Genomic DNA, 22,079 nt, shown 5'->3' on the forward strand with positions numbered 1-22,079 from the left:
CAACATCCTTGTTTTGACATAAAGTGTTACTAAAACAATGTGCAACGTGATTATGCTGTTGGTACCCACCTCGGAGATTGAAAGTGAACACTGATTTGATGCACACAGTTTTTAAAGCAACCAGAAATCCAGAACACAATATAGTTCCAGGCTCAGGTGGCAGATACACACCTACACTGAAGCTATCTATAGACTTCTACACATTATCCCAGCAAACTCGGCACAATGAGGATCTATTACTCTCTTGAAGCTCTCTACCGGCAAATACCTTAATGGAAACCTCGCACTGTTGGCTCTTGGAGGAGCAATCACCTCATCCTGGATAGGGAGCGGGCCAGAAAAGATTCCACATTTCAACTGTACCAGAAGCAATAGTTACTTACCTGTAGTAGTAGTGTTCCAGTAGTAGTACTTTGAGATTCTGGAAGCCTTTACTCACACAGGAGAATCCTGGGCTTGTTTTTACACCAATATATGTTTTTAGTTGTGTACAAACAAACAGCATTATGCAAATGAAACACACCACAAAGTGTCAAATGGCACCAGTCTGTTTAAACTGGAGCTTCAACAGTTCTGTGAATGAGGGTCTACAAATGCAAAAAAAAGAAAGCGATTTTGCATCAGCTTTTTCATTAGAATATAAAATACTTAAGCAGGGGTAGCTGAGTAAGCTGTAGAACCAAATGTTACAGATAATGAAGAACTGCATAGCTTGTGATCTTTTCTAGGTTCCTACAAATCAGTATAAACATGTAGTGAGTTTCAAGAACTGTGGTGAGCAAGGGAATTAAAGAGAACATTTCTATATAAAAGGGTAGGCAACAGGGCCTGCCATACTTAAGAATCAGACCCAGCATTTACATTAAGTTAGTCATTCCCACATAAGTAAGGATGTGTTAGCAAACCTAGGGAGGCATCTGAAGGTACAGCGGTGCTCCTGTGTCCTATATTGACCCCCTGAGCCATGCATTGCAATAAGCTTTTCACAAACATTGTCCTGCTGCATACAATTAAGGAAACTGTGTGTGTTTTTACTAGTTTGGGCAACCATGGTGCCACTCCGGCAGTGCCACCATATGACTGATGGATTATATGATGGCACCGCAGGGTTGTCTGTCGGACAGTGACTCCATGCTGTTACCCAGCTCACATCAGCAGTCCATCTAGAATAGTCCTGTAGGTAACATAAGCCTTTGGCTATATCTGGCCTAGTAAAAAAAATAGACTTCTGTTGGCTAAAGCCTCAAAGAAGCAACCGTATTAAAGAGCTAATATCTGCTTGGTATATAGATTCAGAGACCCTCACTTCCAGTGGTGCACTGAGCCACAGCCAACCTGATCTAAGGAATAGAAGACTGGATTTGGCACTGAGAGTCTGAGACTTGGACTGAAAGATTGGCACCTGACATTCTGCACCCTGCCCCAAGCCACATCCAAGCCAAATTACCAAAGAACCGGAGCTCACTCCAGACAATACCAGTTCTCTTCCGTTGCCAGCTCGGCTGGCCATCTGAGACAGTAGTACACGACGGTACAAAATACAATTACCAGCTTCTATCCGCAGACAAAATGTGAGCATGTACTATAAGTGACAAGAAGATGATATTTAAGGGAAAAGATCGGCACATTTGAATAAATATTTCTATGATAATGACACGTTGATATTTAGGGACAAAATACATTTCTATAGCACAATTTTTAAGCAGTCATTTGAACAATGTGCTCGAGAAAATGACACAAATGTATCTGAGGACAAAATTGTTTCTTTTTAAAGAAAAATTAAAAGTTGGAACAGTGGTACAAAATGGTTTGCAGTCAAAAATATTTAAATACGAAGGTTTCAGGCCAATATCAACGTATTTACGAAAATTAGGAAACCCTGTTTTTGAGGAAATTTGAGAATTTAAAAGTAAGATACTGACATTATAGAACAGAATTTGTGTGTTTATACTATATTTTCAAGTGATAATGTGATGTTGGTTTAACGTCATTTTCCGCTAAGGAAGAGTTACCATTCCAGTATAAAAACCGCCAAGAAAGAATTCTACATCAAAGCCATCAAGGAGGCTAAACAAAAACAAAAAACACTGTTCTCAATAGTTAAGACATTCACTCACCCCAAAGCGCTACAGCCCGAAATACCTCCTTCCCAAGAATTCTGCAATCAAATAGCGGACTTCTTTGAAGAGAAAATCAACCTAATTCAGAGAGACTTTCCCCCATACCAAGTCTCTCAGACCTCTACCCTCTCGGAACAAGCAGAAAAAACAATTGGAAATTTAAAAACGTTCTCACAGGTCAGTCTATCCCAAACCCGTGAAGTAATTCTAGCGAGTAAATCAGGAGCTCCTTCTGACTCATGTCCCCCTAGAATTCTCCACCAGCTAATTGAAGTGGTGAATCCCATCATAAATAAGATTGTAAACGCCTCCCTCAGCACAGGCGTAGTTCCTAGGGATTGGAAACAAGGGATCGTAAAACCCTTGATGAAAAAGCCTAATAAATCCCCCTCAGACCTTACCAATCTATGCCCAATCTCACTCCTCCCAGTACTGGGAAAAATCACGGAACAGATGGTCTACAGAGAACTAAAAAACCATTTAGAAACTTATAACATCCTCCATTCCCAGCAATCAGGTTTCCGTTCTCAGCACTCGACGGAAACAGCTTTGATTGAATTGACGGACTCCATAAAACTACTACAGGACCAAAGAAAGAACGCCGTGCTGATTTTATTGGACCTCACAGCAGCGTTCGACACAATCTCGCACTCTATACTACTGGACAGACTAAAAGGGATTGGCATCTCCGACGTGGCTCTGGAGTGGATAACATCCTTCCTAACAGACAGATCACAATCCGTCGCACTGGGACCCTTCAGCTCAGAAGAGAAAAAGATTCGCTCTGGAGTACCACGAGGCTCCATTTTGAGCCCTCTGCTTTTTAACATTAACTTAATCCCTCTCATTTCCCTGATTGAATCATTCGGCATACCTGTGACATCGTATGCTGATGATACCCAACTCATAGTCCCGTTAGATGAAAACTCAACTAATGCGGAACAAAATCTTAAAAATTGCCTGAAAGACGTTTTCCACTGGATGGGAAAAAACCACCCCTAATGCAACGCCAGCAAAACGGAAATCCTCCCTATGGGGAAAAATGTCAATTTCTGTCCTAGCCTATGGTGGCCAGAGGACTCCACCGCTCCCCCACAGACCGTAGCAACAGCAAGAAACCTCGGAGTCATATTCGATACTGACCTATCTTTTGACCAACACGTCAGGAATGTGGCAGGAAGCTGCTTCGGGATTATAAAATCTCTTAAAAAATTCTTTGATTTCCTACCAACTGACGCAAGAAAGGCAGTAGCAGTCGCGCTAATCCTCGCCCGCCTAGATTACTGTAATGGTCTAATGGCAGGAGTGGAAAAAACTACACTGAAAAAACTGCAGAGTGTCCAACATTCAGCCGCCAGACTGGTACTAAAACTTCCCAGGAGGTCCTCAGCATCAACCGCTTTGAGAACCCTCCATTGGCTGCCTCTGCACAAAAGGATATTTTTTAAGATCCTAATCATCGCATTTCGGGCATTCAACTGTACAGGCCCCAAATATCTAACCAAACGTTACCCCCACTACAACCCCTTGAGGACCTTACGATCCTCCAACAATAACCTGTTAAAACTAGCCAAATTCAACTTAAAAACCAAAGGCGGGAAGACCCTGATCTATCTGTCCTCTAGAGCATGGAACTCCATGCCCCAAAACCTCAGGTCCCAGACTAAAGAAATCCATTTCAGGAAGCAACTAAAAACATGGATCTTCAATCTCCCAGACGAATATGTTATGGCAGCCATCTAACTCCGCTTTTGTAATTGTATGCATACTATCTAACCAGCGCCAGGATGCTCCTTCCGGAGCGATAGTTGCGCTCTATAAATACCTAAATACAAATACAAATACAAATGGCAACGACTACAGATCTTCTGTGTACAGGAAGAAAATTGTTATGGCCTATATTACTTACTGCCTTCACGTCTGATATACCTATACCCGAAGCAGACTAATTTCTGTCACTATAAATCTTTAGCTGACAAGTTGGTGCCACATGACAAAATATTTTTCCATTACGACCAAATACTGAGAAAGAACAGTTTGACAATGCAAAATCATTTTACAACATTTTTATATTCTGATTAACCCTGGGCAAAGCACTAGGCTACGCTCACGTAGTTCGCGAAGTTTGCGCAACTTCGCACTATGCGAGCTGCACGTAGCACAGTGCGAACACGCGTAGTGCAACAGTCATTTTTTGCTTGTTCGCGGTCCTCAACGTCATGTTCGCGACCGCGAGCAAGCAAAATGACATCCCGGCGACATTCTCAACGCAGGGAGGTCATGTTTCTCATTGTGAGTGGTTGCGCTTGCTCGCGACTGCTCGCAATGAGAAACTACCAGTTTGCGTTGAGAAAGCTGCCGCTCGAGTAAAAATCTACTCGAGCAGCAGAAAACTACAGCTCGCACTGTGCAAGATGCCATTTTAAATGATTGCACAGTGCCGGATGCTTGTCCGCACTGTGCAATCATTGAAAACGCATCTTGCACAGTGTGAACATGCTACTACGCAGCTCACGTAGTGCTACTTGAAGTTCGCGTAGTGCGAAGTGCACTTCCCGTAGCTTTGCGTAGCGCTACTTCGCGAACTACGCCCACCCTTAATTCTGATACAAATGTGTCGTAAAATATAAATTCTCACGTATTTCCTTAGTATGGCCTAACATTCCTGTAGCTAGCACATTTGAAGAAGCAAAATGATTTGACTAGCCTTTCACGTAGACATTGGGTCAATGGTGGATATAGACTGGGAGCTCATCCTCATGCCCGCATGGTAAAACGGGGATCAAACAAGCCTGCACCAGATACCTCTGAAGATCCTACAGAAAGCCTACTACAATAGGAGCAGGTTGTAGATGGATCCGACTACATCCAACAGATGCCAGAGATATAAGAAAGGGGAAGGAATTGTTCTAGTCTCCATAGAGAGTTTTTGATAGGCATTTGCTTTTATAACTATTATTATTTTTATTAATGTTTAAAGCGTAAATGTTCAGCTAACGGGCATCATGGCGGTATGAAATAGATCACCAGAACAAACTAAGGATGTAGCAACATTTATTCTTTTCTTTTAACAACAGTCGGCTCCATACAATGTCATTACTTTACTTAGGGAAAAACAATGTTATTAAGTCCTTCCTAATGCTAAGAAGATTTCCATTTGCTCTCAGAGAGGGTAGGCAGCATATTCCACAGTTGCCTTAACCTAGAAGGATCTCCTCCCCATCCTAGTTTTCTTGAATCTAGGTACACATACCAGGTTTGCTGACGCAGATCTTAGCATTCTCCTATGATTATGGGTACTGAGTTTCAGTTGCAGATGTGTAGGTCCTGCCCATTTATGGCTTTGTGGACTATGCACATGGCTTTGAAAATACCTTTTTCTTTAACTGGTAGCCAGTAAAGAGGAGTACCTGAAGCAGAGTAAAATTTTGATTTATTCAGTGCTAGCTTCACCGCCATTACTTGTATCCTGTGCAATATTATGTAGCTACTCTGGAGCTCCCAAAATGAGACAATTGCAGTAGTCTAATCTGCTTAATATTGTACTCTGCACAACCACTTTCCTTGCTAGTTGTGGCGGCATTGGAAATATTATCGTCAGGTTCCTCATGAGTCCATAGCAATTAGCTATTGTTTTAATCACATGAGATTCCATCAAGAGTTTCTCATCAATCTGGACTCCTAGATTTTGCACTCAGCGTGCTGTTATTAAATCCTTATCGCATGTCCAGGGTCAGAAATTGTTTGGAAGTTGATAACGAACATTGCCGGTGGCGCAGCAGAGAAACGCTGTCTTACTTTTGTTGAATTTCAATGTGTTCCTACTTAGTCACGTTGCCATCTCAGTTAGGCAGTCACGCGTAAAGTTTTTCTATCTGAGTAGAATCATTATTATTTAAGGACAGGATTAGATGGGTGTCATCTGCATAATTTATAAAAGACAGCTCAAAAGATGTAATCAAGGTCAGCTGAGGACGTAAGAATACTTAAAAAAACATGGCTTAAAATCGATCTCCATCCTACCCCATGTACATTTTCTTTAAATTCTAACTTAAAGGGGGTACTGAAATCACATGATGTCTCCCAGATAAGTATAATTCAACCCACTTTAAAAAAGTGCCATCCATCCCTATCTCCTTTAGTCTGTTCAGTAGGGTCTGATGGTTGACGGGGTCAAAAACCGGCAGAAGGTCTAGCAGAATCCGGACTCCAGCCTTCATCTGTTGCTAGGATGATTGCTGTCTCTGTTCCATGGGGAGGGGGGCTTTAGTTCATTTGCTCTGATTCTTAAAGATCAATCTTTTAATCAAGCTTTGCAAGTTCAAGATCGCTCTTTTGACTATGTTTTAAAAAAGACGTGGGCTACACAGAGTACAACATTATTTCTATGCTTCTGTCCACTTCTGGGATGCATACTCAGACATGGAAGCTATTACAGAAAGAAAACCTAATAAGTGAGATATATCATGCCCACCATGTAGGTTGAGAGCAGCAATTTACTTGAATGAGTTGATGTATCTACACTCCTTAGCCTCAGGCTATGTGGATTATGGTCTAATATGTGCTATGGCCCTGGCATAATCCATAAATGCCCTCAATTATGGATCTAATCACTCACTCACTCACTCATCTGTTCATCAATTATTCCACTTACACATCCTCATTGACTCATTTGTTCAATCACCCACTCAGCTATCTACTCAAACTTGCCAATCAAGAAACCCAATCTTTAATTTACAATCTTAAATTAACAAATAGCTGGACCTTCTGACTGTACCAATGATTGTCTACCGCTATTACCAAGCTTGCAAATATTTTCTGCTTTTGGCTGTCTAGTTACTAAACAGATGATATGCTCATCATTTTGTTAATATCGAGGCATCAACCACCTCCCTTCAAAAGAATCCAGTCCTTCTCACTCTCAGCCTACTAATGTAGTCCCTATTTCCCCATACGAAATGCCCTAGTCATTATTACAATACTTACTCCCACCACCCTTTGCTCCTTCTTACCCCATCATCTCTTATGCAATATAGTTCTTGAGCCCCGTTTTGTTCTGTAAACTTTTACTCTTGCACAGAGTTAAGTTGCTCTGTTGCCAGGTTTGCACTTTGAAATCAAATTTGTATTTATTTTCTCTGTTTCTAATCAAACTTGCCAATCAAGAAACCCAATCTTTAATTTACAATCTTAAATTAACAAATAGCTGGACCTTCTGACTGTACCAATGATTGTCTACCGCTATTACCACGCTTGCAAATCTTTTCTGCTTTTGGTTGTCTAGTTACTAAACAGATGATACGCTCATCATTTTGTTAACATCTAGGCATCAACCGCCTCCCTTCAAAAGAATCCAGTCCTTCTGACTCTCAGCCAACTAATGTAGTCCCTATTTCCCCATACGAAATGCCCTAGTCATTATTAGAAAACTTACTCCCACCACCCTTTGCTCCTCCTAACCCCATCATCTCTTATGCACCATAGTCCTTGAGCCCCCTTTTGTTCTGTAAACATTTACTCTTGCACAGAGTTAAGTTGCTCTGTTGCTAGGTTTGCACCTTGAAAATTACATTTTGATTTATTTTCTCAGTTTCGGACTCTCATCACAAGAATGTGTTCAAATGACTCACGGCTGTAGGGACTTCAATGTCGGCTATCGAAAAGTTGCTTACCTGTAAACCTAGTTTTCTTCCAGGGGAATCCTCATCAAAGTCATAAGCACTGAATAGTCCCATCCCTGTGCATGGATTTCGGCGCGCTCCTAAAAATGTGTGCGGTCGCCAGTAGGTAGTTATAGTTAGGATTGTTTTCCATAGGGAATCCGCAACATTCTATTGGGAATAACTTTGGCGCCGGTTGAGGAATCTGCCTGAAAATGTCCTGAAATTTGCCTCGCTGCGCTCCGCTCCTTCCCTGAAAGTTTGGGGGGATTCGTCAAGCGGGGGCCGAGATAAAAGGGGGGGTCCCAAAACGTGTTTTCCCCATGTTAATTTCCATAGGGCGGTTGGTCTCACTTTTAGCCCGAACGGCTGAATGGATTTCCACCAAACTTGGCAAAATTGTAGGGACTGGTAGCCCGATGTGCCTTTGCTATGTCTCAAGATATGTGCTCCAGTGGATTTTGAGTAATTTAGGTTCAAAATATATATATGTATCTATAAGCGCGCCCCGGGACGCGCTCCAGCACGCTACGCGAGTTCGCGAGCGGAAAGCTGATTGGCTCTTGGGTGTCTGTCAACATTCCAAACAGTCCGGGGCGGTCGCCATCTTGTGTCTCGGTAGGATCAAGACACAAGAGTTGGCAAAAATAAAGGGGGAAATGACCAAAAGGGGGCAGGGTAGACCCCCCCTGACCCCCTAGGTTTGATGTGGGGGCCATAAAAGGGTCCCGCGGGGCAAAAAACATTTTTTTTTTAATTTCGATTTGCGCGGGGGGAGCGCCCGGTATGCGCACCAGGGAGCGTACCGGGGAGCGTACCATGGGGAAAAAAGAATGACTGATTTTTTTTCAAATGTAGCATTTTTTTTTATAAATTGGAGGTAGTTCTAAAAAGAACTGTTTTTTTATTCTTTTTGTTGTTTTATATTTTTTTTATTGTTTTTTTGAACATTTTGTACTTTTCTTGGCTTTTATGAACAATTTAATATTTTTATGGGGACAAACAAAAAACAGAGAATTGTAAACAGCTCAACTGGAGCAAAAAAAAATCAGGAAAAAATGAAGGTTTCTTTGGGCACTTGTGGTTGTCACCAGCACGGTTGATGAGTTTAACACTTTGCTCACCATAGCAAATTGTACGCCCACAAAATATGCAAACTACTTTGAAATTTCCAAACTGGGTTTGGATGTTTGGGACCATCTCCCTTGTCTCTGGTCCCGATGGAATGGGTTGGCTACTTTTGGAGGTGCTGGGAGAAGATTGGGGAGGGATTCTGGTCAGTTCTCTGACCTCTGCCGCACTATAGTTGTTAGGGTGCCGGCGTTGCATGTGGCGAATCATGGTGTTGTTGCCAAAAGAATATTTTTTGGCAGGGTTCCCCCTAGAAAGTACAGTGCCACAGATTAAACAAGTCACCTTTAGCGCATTAACTTTCTTTTGGCCCCTTGGGATTTAAAAAAACTCCCAGACAATGTGCTCCTTTGGCTTGTAGGGGGTAGTATCTTCTGGCAGGTAGCGCCTCTGCTCCTCCTCCTCCTCCCCCTCCTCCTCCTCCTCTTCTTCTTCATCTCCACCACTGTGGTGTTGTGGTGGTCCTTGTGGTGGTGGTGGTGGTGGTGGTGGTGGCTGAGATGCTCTTGCTGCTGCTGCTACTGTAGCCATTTCTCAGTACAAATACGTACAAATAGGTCTGGAAACAGGTATTCCTCACTCAAAGTACAAAGTGAGAATGAGGGAAAAAAGGTGGGGGCTTTCATCATTAGGAAAACAAAACTGTCCTGAACCAATGAAAAGTGTTATTTTCAGGTCACATGACCAGGGCTTTCATCATTTGGAAACCAAAACTGTCCTGAACCAATAAAAGTGTTATTTTTAGGTCACATGACCCGACGCGCTTACGCTACGCACCCCGGGGCGCTTACGTAGCGCGATCAAATGCGCTCGGGTGCTTCCGGGTGCGCTTACGCCGTGCATATCACGCGGACGCGGCTACACGATACGTCACGATGATGTTTTCGTTCGCGGCAATAGCACTAACGGGAGGCTCACGGTACTCGCACCGGGACGCGCCGCAAGACTGCGCTTACCGGTGCGCTCACCGGTGCGCGCACCGGGAGCCCTCAAGGGCAAAGAAATAAAAAAATATATATACATATAAAAAATAGTATTACATAAATATACAATATAGGATTCATTCAAAAAATATTATATTTGATAGCAATAGAAATTTGTTATTAAACCTTTGGAATTCACTGAAAAAAACATAGGTTTGAGGCCCTATATATAGTTAGGAATTAGCATTTAAAAAAACCTATGAAATTCACTGAAAAAAACATAGGTTTCACACCAGTTATAGTTAGGAATTAGCATTTAAAAAACATATTAAATTCACTGAAAACCAAAAAAAATTCACTGAAAAAACCATAGGTTTAGTTATAGTTAGCTGGAAATTTTACTGACATAAAACCATTGAAAATTCCCACGTTATAGTTAGTTGGACTCACTATAACTTGTGCGCCTGCAATACACTGCTGATGACGTCATATATTACATCACTCATGACATGGTCAGTGACATCACTCATGACATCACTGATGACACCATCCTTGTGACAGAGTGACAGACCTCCTTTCAGTGTAATGTAACCCTTGAAACACATATTCAAAAATAGAAACTAACATTTTCAAATAAATGGACATACCCATACCAGTTACAACAACCAATTCAGTAATTCCACCATCTATATACACATCCACTCATTCATCAACAGTTCTATATAGTCACTCATACATATACTCACTCATCATATGTAGTGATACACCTATATATCCTGTTACACACCGACAGTCATCCAAAAGTTACTCACACACATACTCACACATGCAAATAAACTATTGAACATCCATTTATTTGCATATACAGGTATACACACACTACCACCTTACTTCTAAGGAAACTTACACATACTTACTCTCTTAAACAATAACTTATAGAAACACATACTTACTTAAACAGGAACTCTTACAATCTCTCACTCTCACATATACTCACTTATATACAGCAATACTCACATATACTAGATTAAAACTTATGTAGTTACTGATAAAGACCCTAAAGAGACAGTCATTCAATCACTAACACACACATATACACACTCATTCACCCATACAGTCCTGCACATATGCTGTCTTCAAAACACATACAAACAGTGAGTCATTCATTGATGCATCTATGTGCTAAGTAATACCCCCACCAAACCATACAGACACTCATACTGATACTAAAAAATATAAAACAACAAAAAAGAATAAAAAAACAGTGACACCATCCTTGTGACAGAGTGACAGACCTCTTTTCAGTGTAATGTAACCCTTGAAACACATATTCAAAAATACAAACTAAAATATAAAACATATTTATTTTTCAGAAAGACACACATTCACTGGATGGTGTCATGAGTGATGTCATGAGCGATGTCACTGACCATGTCATGAGTGATGTAATATGTGACGTCATCAGCAGTGCATTGCAGGCGCACAAGTTATAGTGAGTCCAACTAACTATAAGGTGGGAATTTCAATGGTTTTATGTCAGTAAAATTTCCAGCTAACTATAACTGGTGTCAAACATATGTTTTTTTAAGTGAATATATATATATATGTGTATATATATATAAATACAGAGACAAATCTACTCAGCCTCGGACTCACCTTCTGTCCCAGCACCCCTCTTGAATACACCCAAACGAGAATAGACCTCTTTAGATTCACTCGCAAGCTCAAGTTGCATAAATATTTTAAACTACGGCCCCACCTAAAAGAAAGTGGAGAAAAAGGTATCAGAGCAACAGCAACTGATGCCCTCACGGGCAGGGAAATTGAAGCTCTTGAAACCCTTGAAGAGCTGCGTGAAGAACATCTAACACAGGATTTACCTGGATTCCCTAACAGAGGACAAAGAGCTCTAGCTTTGGGTATTGAACAAGACCGTGAAGAGAGTGGATATAAACCCCCATCAATATTCATCCCACAGATGCCTTGGGATGCAATCGACGCCTTTTCTGAAGCCATGACCCAAGAACTCATGCAGTACAGAAAAGCAAACCATCCCATAAAGTACAACATTACAGAGCAACAAAAACTGGCCCTACATAACCTTATGAGGGACGAAAAAATTATAATCAAACCTTCGGATAAAGGGGGCAATGTTGTACTACTCACCAGAGAATACTACAGATTTGAAGCACTACGCCAGCTTTCTGACACAAAGTTCTACGTCAAATGCACCAATGATGTATACTCGGAAAGCATCCAGAGTTATGATAAACTGATAGGGAAATGGCACAACTGCAATACACTGCTGATGACGTCATATATTACATCACTCATGACATGGTCAGTGACATCACTCATGACATCACTGATGACACCATCCTTGTGACAGAGTGACAGACTTCCTTTCAGTGTAATGTAACCCTTGAAACACATATTCAAAAATAGAAACTAACATTTTCAAATAAATGGACATACCCATACCAGTTACAACAACCAATTCAGTAATTCCACCATCTATATACACATCCACTCATTCATCAACAGTTCTATATAGTCACTCATACATATACTCACTCATCATATGTAGTGATACACCTATATATCCTGTTACACACCGACAGTCATCCAAAAGTTACTCACACACATACTCACACATGCAAATAAACTATTGAACATCCATTTATTTGCATATACAGGTATACACACACTACCACCTTACTTCTAAGGAAACTTACACATACTTACTCTCTTAAACAATAACTTATAGAAACACATACTTATTTAAACAGGAACTCTTACAATCTCTCACTCTCACATATACTCACTTATATACAGCAATACTCACATATACTAGATTAAAACTTATGTAGTTACTGATAAAGACCCTAGAGAGACAGTCATTCACTCACTAACACACACATATACACACTCATTCACCCATACAGTCCTGCACATATGCTGTCTTCAAAACACATACAAACAGTGAGTCATTCATTGATGCATCTATGTGCTAAGTAATACCCCCACCAAACCATACAGACACTCATACTGATACTAAAAAATATAAAACAACAAAAAAGAATAAAAAAACAGTGACACCATCCTTGTGACAGAGTGACAGACCTCTTTTCAGTGTAATGTAACCCTTGAAACACATATTCAAAAATACAAACTAAAATATAAAACATATTTATTTTTCAGAAAGACACACATTCACTGGATGGTGTCATGAGTGATGTCATGAGCGATGTCACTGACCATGTCATGAGTGATGTAATATGTGACGTCATCAGCAGTGCATTGCAGGCGCACAAGTTATAGTGAGTCCAACTAACTATAAGGTGGGAATTTCAATGGTTTTATGTCAGTAAAATTTCCAGCTAACTATAACTGGTGTCAAACATATGTTTTTTTAAGTGAATATATATATATATGTGTATATATATATAAATACAGAGACAAATCTACTCAGCCTCGGACTCACCTTCTGTCCCAGCACCCCTCTTGAATACACCCAAACGAGAATAGACCTCTTTAGATTCACTCGCAAGCTCAAGTTGCATAAATATTTTAAACTACGGCCCCACCTAAAAGAAAGTGGAGAAAAAGGTATCAGAGCAACAGCAACTGATGCCCTCACGGGCAGGGAAATTGAAGCTCTTGAAACCCTTGAAGAGCTGCGTGAAGAACATCTAACACAGGATTTACCTGGATTCCCTAACAGAGGACAAAGAGCTCTAGCTTTGGGTATTGAACAAGACCGTGAAGAGAGTGGATATAAACCCCCATCAATATTCATCCCACAGATGCCTTGGGATGCAATCGACGCCTTTTCTGAAGCCATGACCCAAGAACTCATGCAGTACAGAAAAGCAAACCATCCCATAAAGTACAACATTACAGAGCAACAAAAACTGGCCCTACATAACCTTATGAGGGACGAAAAAATTATAATCAAACCTTCGGATAAAGGGGGCAATGTTGTACTACTCACCAGAGAATACTACAGATTTGAAGCACTACGCCAGCTTTCTGACACAAAGTTCTACGTCAAATGCACCAATGATGTATACTCGGAAAGCATCCAGAGTTATGATAAACTGATAGGGAAATGGCACAACTGCAATACACTGCTGATGACGTCATATATTACATCACTCATGACATGGTCAGTGACATCACTCATGACATCACTGATGACACCATCCTTGTGACAGAGTGACAGACTTCCTTTCAGTGTAATGTAACCCTTGAAACACATATTCAAAAATAGAAACTAACATTTTCAAATAAATGGACATACCCATACCAGTTACAACAACCAATTCAGTAATTCCACCATCTATATACACATCCACTCATTCATCAACAGTTCTATATAGTCACTCATACATATACTCACTCATCATATGTAGTGATACACCTATATATCCTGTTACACACCGACAGTCATCCAAAAGTTACTCACACACATACTCACACATGCAAATAAACTATTGAACATCCATTTATTTGCATATACAGGTATACACACACTACCACCTTACTTCTAAGGAAACTTACACATACTTACTCTCTTAAACAATAACTTATAGAAACACATACTTATTTAAACAGGAACTCTTACAATCTCTCACTCTCACATATACTCACTTATATACAGCAATACTCACATATACTAGATTAAAACTTATGTAGTTACTGATAAAGACCCTAGAGAGACAGTCATTCACTCACTAACACACACATATACACACTCATTCACCCATACAGTCCTGCACATATGCTGTCTTCAAAACACATACAAACAGTGAGTCATTCATTGATGCATCTATGTGCTAAGTAATACCCCCACCAAACCATACAGACACTCATACTGATACTAAAAAATATAAAACAACAAAAAAGAATAAAAAAACAGTGACACCATCCTTGTGACAGAGTGACAGACCTCTTTTCAGTGTAATGTAACCCTTGAAACACATATTCAAAAATACAAACTAAAATATAAAACATATTTATTTTTCAGAAAGACACACATTCACTGGATGGTGTCATGAGTGATGTCATGAGCGATGTCACTGACCATGTCATGAGTGATGTAATATGTGACGTCATCAGCAGTGCATTGCAGGCGCACAAGTTATAGTGAGTCCAACTAACTATAAGGTGGGAATTTCAATGGTTTTATGTCAGTAAAATTTCCAGCTAACTATAACTGGTGTCAAACATATGTTTTTTTAAGTGAATATATATATATATGTGTATATATATATAAATACAGAGACAAATCTACTCAGCCTCGGACTCACCTTCTGTCCCAGCACCCCTCTTGAATACACCCAAACGAGAATAGACCTCTTTAGATTCACTCGCAAGCTCAAGTTGCATAAATATTTTAAACTACGGCCCCACCTAAAAGAAAGTGGAGAAAAAGGTATCAGAGCAACAGCAACTGATGCCCTCACGGGCAGGGAAATTGAAGCTCTTGAAACCCTTGAAGAGCTGCGTGAAGAACATCTAACACAGGATTTACCTGGATTCCCTAACAGAGGACAAAGAGCTCTAGCTTTGGGTATTGAACAAGACCGTGAAGAGAGTGGATATAAACCCCCATCAATATTCATCCCACAGATGCCTTGGGATGCAATCGACGCCTTTTCTGAAGCCATGACCCAAGAACTCATGCAGTACAGAAAAGCAAACCATCCCATAAAGTACAACATTACAGAGCAACAAAAACTGGCCCTACATAACCTTATGAGGGACGAAAAAATTATAATCAAACCTTCGGATAAAGGGGGCAATGTTGTACTACTCACCAGAGAATACTACAGATTTGAAGCACTACGCCAGCTTTCTGACACAAAGTTCTACGTCAAATGCACCAATGATGTATACTCGGAAAGCATCCAGAGTTATGATAAACTGATAGGGAAATGGCACAACTGCAATACACTGCTGATGACGTCATATATTACATCACTCATGACATGGTCAGTGACATCACTCATGACATCACTGATGACACCATCCTTGTGACAGAGTGACAGACCTCCTTTCAGTGTAATGTAACCCTTGAAACACATATTCAAAAATAGAAACTAACATTTTCAAATAAATGGACATACCCATACCAGTTACAACAACCAATTCAGTAATTCCACCATCTATATACACATCCACTCATTCATCAACAGTTCTATATAGTCACTCATACATATACTCACTCATCATATGTAGTGATACACCTATATATCCTGTTACACAACGACAGTCATCCAAAAGTTACTCACACACATACTCACACATGCAAATAAACTATTGAACATCCATTTATTTGCATATACAGGTATACACACACTACCACCTTACTTCTAAGGAAACTTACACATACTTACTCTCTTAAACAATAACTTATAGAAACACATACTTATTTAAACAGGAACTCTTACAATCTCTCACTCTCACATATACTCACTTATATACAGCAATACTCACATATACTAGATTAAAACTTATGTAGTTACTGATAAAGACCCTAGAGAGACAGTCATTCACTCACTAACACACACATATACACACTCATTCACCCATACAGTCCTGCACATATGCTGTCTTCAAAACACATACAAACAGTGAGTCATTCATTGATGCATCTATGTGCTAAGTAATACCCCCACCAAACCATACAGACACTCATACTGATACTAAAAAATATAAAACAACAAAAAAGAATAAAAAAAACAGTGACACCATCCTTGTGACAGAGTGACAGACCTCTTTTCAGTGTAATGTAACCCTTGAAACACATATTCAAAAATACAAACTAAAATATAAAACATATTTATTTTTCAGAAAGACACACATTCACTGGATGGTGTCATGAGTGATGTCATGAGCGATGTCACTGACCATGTCATGAGTGATGTAATATGTGACGTCATCAGCAGTGCATTGCAGGCGCACAAGTTATAGTGAGTCCAACTAACTATAAGGTGGGAATTTCAATGGTTTTATGTCAGTAAAATTTCCAGCTAACTATAACTGGTGTCAAACATATGTTTTTTTAAGTGAATATATATATATATGTGTATATATATATAAATACAGAGACAAATCTACTCAGCCTCGGACTCACCTTCTGTCCCAGCACCCCTCTTGAATACACCCAAACGAGAATAGACCTCTTTAGATTCACTCGCAAGCTCAAGTTGCATAAATATTTTAAACTACGGCCCCACCTAAAAGAAAGTGGAGAAAAAGGTATCAGAGCAACAGCAACTGATGCCCTCACGGGCAGGGAAATTGAAGCTCTTGAAACCCTTGAAGAGCTGCGTGAAGAACATCTAACACAGGATTTACCTGGATTCCCTAACAGAGGACAAAGAGCTCTAGCTTTGGGTATTGAACAAGACCGTGAAGAGAGTGGATATAAACCCCCATCAATATTCATCCCACAGATGCCTTGGGATGCAATCGACGCCTTTTCTGAAGCCATGACCCAAGAACTCATGCAGTACAGAAAAGCAAACCATCCCATAAAGTACAACATTACAGAGCAACAAAAACTGGCCCTACATAACCTTATGAGGGACGAAAAAATTATAATCAAACCTTCGGATAAAGGGGGCAATGTTGTACTACTCACCAGAGAATACTACAGATTTGAAGCACTACGCCAGCTTTCTGACACAAAGTTCTACGTCAAATGCACCAATGATATATACTCGGAAAGCATCCAGAGTTATGATAAACTGATAGGGAAATGGCACAACTGTAACATGATCAGTAAAGATGAATTTCTCTTCCTCCGGACAACCCAACCCCTTACACCAACCTTTTACCATCTGCCAAAACTACATAAAGACAGTCTACACCCCCCCGGGCCGTCCGATTGTGTCATCGATTGGCAGTCTTACTGAAAATATGTCCCGGTTTATAGACAAATTCCTATTTCCCTTGGTACTTACTTTACCTTCTTATGTACGGGATACCAAGGATTTTTTTAATCAAATAAGGAATGTGAAATGGGACCAAGACTGCCTACTGATCGTGCTAGACATTACAAGCCTGTACACTGTCATTGATCACCAACAAGGCCTAGAGGCTATCCAGCACTTTCTGAACCTGAGACAATTGAGATTCACCACACATAACACCATGATCCTCGAGTTCATCGAATTCTGTTTGAACAATAATATATTTTTATTCGAGGACCAATTGTTTAGACAGGTGTCTGGTACGGCGATGGGTACCTGCTTCGCTCCCAGCTACGCGAATCTCTTCGTTGGCTGGTGGGAGGAGCAGGTACCCAGGAGCTGTATGGTAGATAGAGAGGAAGGAAAGACGGAGGGTTGGTTCAGGTACATTGACGACCTGTTTATTGTCTGGCGGGGCTCATCAGGAACAGCACAAGCCTTCATTGATCAATTGAATGAGAATGCCTACAATTTACACTTTTCAGGGACAGTAAGTCCGGTATCAGCAGACTATCTGGACCTGAAAGTGTTTTCAGAAGGCCAGCAGATTCACACTGCTCTACACAGAAAAACGACTGCTGGCAACTCCACTCTTTTCGCCAGCAGTAGTCATCCCCCCCAACTTATCAAGAGCATTCCGTACGGAGAGTTACTCCGACTCCGTAGGAATTGTTCAAGATTAGAGGACTTTGATGTGGCAGCTAACGAATGTGTGAACCGATTTAAGGCCAGGGGGTATGGTGAGTCTCTTCTAAAAAACACTTTGAAGAAAGTAAGGGCCATCCCTAGAGATTCTTTAATCACAACTAAACCCGCCATTAAGAAACCTGATGATGGTAAAGGGAAGTTTAGGTTAATAACCCCCTTTTCTGCTGGAGCCAATGACCTTAGATCTATGCTATGTAAGAACTGGCATATTCTCAAAACGGATAGCATCCTCAAAGACGACCTACCTGTTCACCCACTTATAACCTTTAACAAAACTAGATCCCTTAGAGACTATCTGGTCACCAGCCACTTGGAGAAACTTAGAGAAACCACTCCCAAAAAGTAACACGCTAAAATCCATGAGTGGATTTTTCCCTTGTGGAAAATGCAAAGCATGCGCCGGAAGTAAAAGGGTTCTCTCAGTTGAAAATCCCGATACTGGCAAGAAACTGCAAATAAAACAGTTTATTACATGTAGCACTCCCAAAGCAGTTTATTGTTTCATTTGCCCCTGTGGCCTCCGCTATATAGGGAGCACAATTAACATGCTGAAGCTACAGATTCTAGAACACCTTAGAGCTATCGACAAGGCCGATCAATCGTACCCAGTTGCTCGGCATTTTGCCGAAAAACATCATAGGGACCGCAGCCAGCTCCAATATTTTGGTCTTGATACCATCAAAAATAATGCAAGAAGCGGGGGGGTCGTCTGCGACAATTACGCAGACTTGAGTCGCGCTACATTATAGATCTTTCCACCAAATGGCCAAAAGGGATGAATAGTGGGGAAGAAATGGTCTTTCATCTAGGCAAATAGCAACCTTGCTGTTATTGTATCTAACTGTATTCCGTCTCGGCTGAGATTTTGTGGATCACTGTATGCATAATATGTTTCCGTGTAGTTACAGGGGAGGTTAACCAAGATGAACTGAGAAACTGACCCTCCAGTACACAAACACAGATAACTAGATCTATGTCACATATATACACTGTTCTCACTAAGAGGTTTTTTGATAGGTTCAAAGGGCTCTTTGATTCCTAATGTTACATATGAACAGTAACTAGAGTTAAATGTACCTCAGGCATGTTTTCAGGTTTTCTTTGGCACCTTTCAGTCTTTATACTATGTATGATATGTCTACGCTAAATTTCTTACTGTACAGAATTTTGTGCAAATGGTTGTAAATAGGGTCACCTCTCTTTATTTTAGAGGACTGTCGCCGATCCACGGCTATATCAAACAGTGTTATAATATCACATATATTGTTTACACATCTCCCACTTGAGCACATTTACCTATCCATAGGTATGATAACGTTGAGTATATTTACTTTGTGTACTTGCTAACGTAATGCGTATTATACCGTTACAAGATGGCGCTTGCAAAAAATTGGGAGAGTTTCAGCCCTCTGTCGATGTCGACTGTGAGGTGCAACCTTTGTACTTTGTCAATAGTAATAAATGTACCGGTTGAATGTGTGCACACACACACTGACGAAGGCCAAGTGCCGAAACGCGTCTGTGGCTAGCTTGTAGTTGAATAAACTACTGCGTGACTGAAGGTACCCCCGAGTGCTGTCATTTCTTCCTTGGACTTACAGGGTTGACGAGCGTAGTAATATATATATATATATATATATATATATATATATATATATATATATATATATATATATATATATATATATATATATATATATATATATATATATATATATATATATATATTGTTAGGTTCTGTGAGCGCCTCAGATTGTAGTCGTCTGGCTGGATGTCATATGGATGAAACAACTACATGTCCCAGACTGCTTAGCGCCTACTAGGGGCGTTCTCATAAAAAGGAAACACTTCCTGTTCCTCCTGTCGGTTATTCTGGTTATGGTCGACCTGAACTCGGCGCTCTTTAAGTGAGTTTCATACCGGAGCTGTTACCAAGTAGTTCCTTTTCCCTCCGTTGCTAAGCCTTCTTTCCCCGGCTTGTGCGGAGGACGAATTGTGTTCTGTGTGGAGTGATCTCGGCAAGAGGGCTTCATTACCGCTATTGCCCTCCGTTGGTGAGCCTTTTTGCTTCAGCTCGTGCGGAAGACGATTGGTGTCCTGTGGGGAGTGTTCTCCGTGAGAGTGCTTCCTTTCTGCAGTTGCCCTCCGTTGGTGAGCCTTTTTGCTTCGGCTCGTGCGGAGGACGAAGTCTTGTGTTGTAGACGCTTGATCTTGCCGTGCATAGTAAGTCTTTACTCTGTATGCTGTGCCTGCGTCTTGCTGCTAGTGCAGAGGAGGTCAGGATATCGTATTGAGTTACAGCAGTGCTTTTCAGGACCTAAATCTTTACAGCGAAGAGTATTTGGGTGTGACCAGAACAGCAATATGTTATCAGGAGAATACTGATAACAGAGTAATTCAGGTACTGTACTGTTCATAACTTTTGGGTGACGTAACCCGTTGTTGCATGACTTTATTTTCCTATTGGTACGAAGAGTATTGCGGTCTCACGGATTTTGCTCAAGACTCTTCTCGACTTTCCCGTTATGTTCATATGTCATGGGGTATGTACATTAGCATAGTGTTTCAATCTTACACTAAGGGTATACAAGGGCATAGAAAAAGAAAGGTATTCATTGTGTGTTACAGGGAGGACGTAGCATTGTTTATATCCTTCTAGGGCTCTAAAGCTGGTGAAGAGTTGTATCTTCTATGACAACGTACCTTTAGTTTCTTTTACAGGTAGATGAATACAGCTTTGGGTTAATGTGTTGGTGATTGCAACAGGAGTAAGAGTATATGGTACCAAAGTTATTGTCTTTTGTCTTTCAGATCTCCCTCCCCGCTGTTCCCTTCCTTCCCCGCCTTTTTTTTTTGCCCTCACCTGATCCTTCCTAACCCAAGGCTATAACAGCAATCTGGGTTTGGTTAGATCTGGAGGTGGCCTTGTTATAATACCACGCTGATCCTGAGGTTTGAGAAGATAATATATATATATATATATATATATATATATATATATATATATATATATATATATATATATATATATATATATATATCCAGCAAGTGCAACCTCCCGGGCTCCGACACCAGCGACCCAGGAAATCACGCAGATCCAATATAGCTTACTTCAGGCACAAGTTTTATTAGGAGCTGAACCAAACAATCTGGGCGTTTCGGGCATCCGCCCTTGCTCACAGACAGTCAGTGTTGGAAATGGCCACATTTAAATACTCAATGCTTAACAGTGAAAATGCATTTTTTTCGTTTTTTTGCTTAATACCACGTGACTATGGAAAGAGAGGACAAACTACCAGTACTGCATATAGTAGTCTGTTTTCCAAACATTTACAGATTTAAAAAATCGGAGTTAAAGTGCAATTCATGGTTAAAATCCAAAAATAATGCGACATTGTTAAAACACGTAATTCATGAAAAATAGTAAAAAAGAAATAAATGCATAAAATGCCTATATTGCATGATACCAAATATTTACAGTCAAAGCCCCAACATACAAAACGATATTGCAGTGCAAAAATGCATAATAAAGTGCATAGTGCAACAATTGAAATC

At 40.4% G+C, this 22,079-nt stretch overlaps 1 protein-coding gene across 2 annotated transcripts in view; it reads right to left on the reverse strand.

The window, feature by feature from the left end:
• Window positions 1-22,079, reverse strand: part of LRRIQ1 (leucine rich repeats and IQ motif containing 1) — a 1,278,742-nt gene that overhangs the window by 876,014 nt on the left and 380,649 nt on the right. The gene's annotated exons all lie outside the window — the stretch shown is intronic.

Source organism: Lissotriton vulgaris, chromosome 1_1, assembly GCF_964263255.1.
Source record: "Lissotriton vulgaris chromosome 1_1, aLisVul1.2, whole genome shotgun sequence".
Taxonomy (NCBI): domain Eukaryota; kingdom Metazoa; phylum Chordata; class Amphibia; order Caudata; family Salamandridae; genus Lissotriton; species Lissotriton vulgaris.